The sequence below is a fragment of the Ptychodera flava genome, chromosome 11 (assembly GCF_041260155.1).
Source record: "Ptychodera flava strain L36383 chromosome 11, AS_Pfla_20210202, whole genome shotgun sequence".
Taxonomy (NCBI): domain Eukaryota; kingdom Metazoa; phylum Hemichordata; class Enteropneusta; family Ptychoderidae; genus Ptychodera; species Ptychodera flava.
The window spans coordinates 22,583,774-22,584,718 of NC_091938.1; positions in this window are offsets into that span (position 1 = coordinate 22,583,774).

Sequence of the window (945 nt, forward strand, 5' to 3'; positions counted from 1 at the left end):
CTATTCTCACACAATCACTATATCTGTAGTTTTTGTATATGTGTGATCAGAATGGCACCGGCATAGTCTGACAGTAGGAGTAGCTGTAACTTGTGGCAAGTTTTTCAGTATTCTGCTTCCGTATATCAATTTCGAGTATTCTTTTCGTCAACACAGCTTGTATGTGTGTAGCGATCATTGTTTATTTTCTTTGCAAATGAATTCTAGTCCTGACTTGAAAACAATTTTCAACAATAACAATGTAGATTATACTCATATAGTTTGTGTTGATATGCTAAATACTTGGCATAAAATAACAGTTTAGGGATTCAATGCAGAAAGTGTAGGGAAACCACAAAACAAAAGTTCTGAAAAAATAGCCAAAAGATACAGCTTATGGAGCTTTAAGTAGCGTTGACCTTGACACTGGTGTGGCAGATGATAAACGTATTTCACTACTGTCGGACAGACAATTGTGTCGTAAAGGAGCCCATGAAGCCTTGGTAAAATGTTAACATTTTTGTCCTGTAGACTTCGGAAAAGCTTATGATGTGTCTTTCGGCATTACCCTATTAGGGAAATTTCCAGATTCTTATATATACGATAACATTTACATGTGAGAGATTTCAATAAGCTATTGACGTCGCGCATAGTAGGTCACGAGCTTTAGTCAGCATATTCGCGTACGACCCTCAAGAGATATTTGGCAATCGTCTGCATGGATAAACCCTTAACGTTTAGTTAGATACCCAAAATCGCATCTAAGGCCAAAAAATAAATTGTGCTTTTCCGATAACATGGTTTTCAAAAATAGGGTAGGTAGGTCGGCAGGGATTATTTTCCAAAATATTTTTATTTTTAAATATGCATTTTCAGCGGTTCAGGGCGATCAAACACTGGCCACAACATTTCCAGAAAAATGTATCATACATACGGTATAAAAGGAATAAAACATAAAAGACGTCC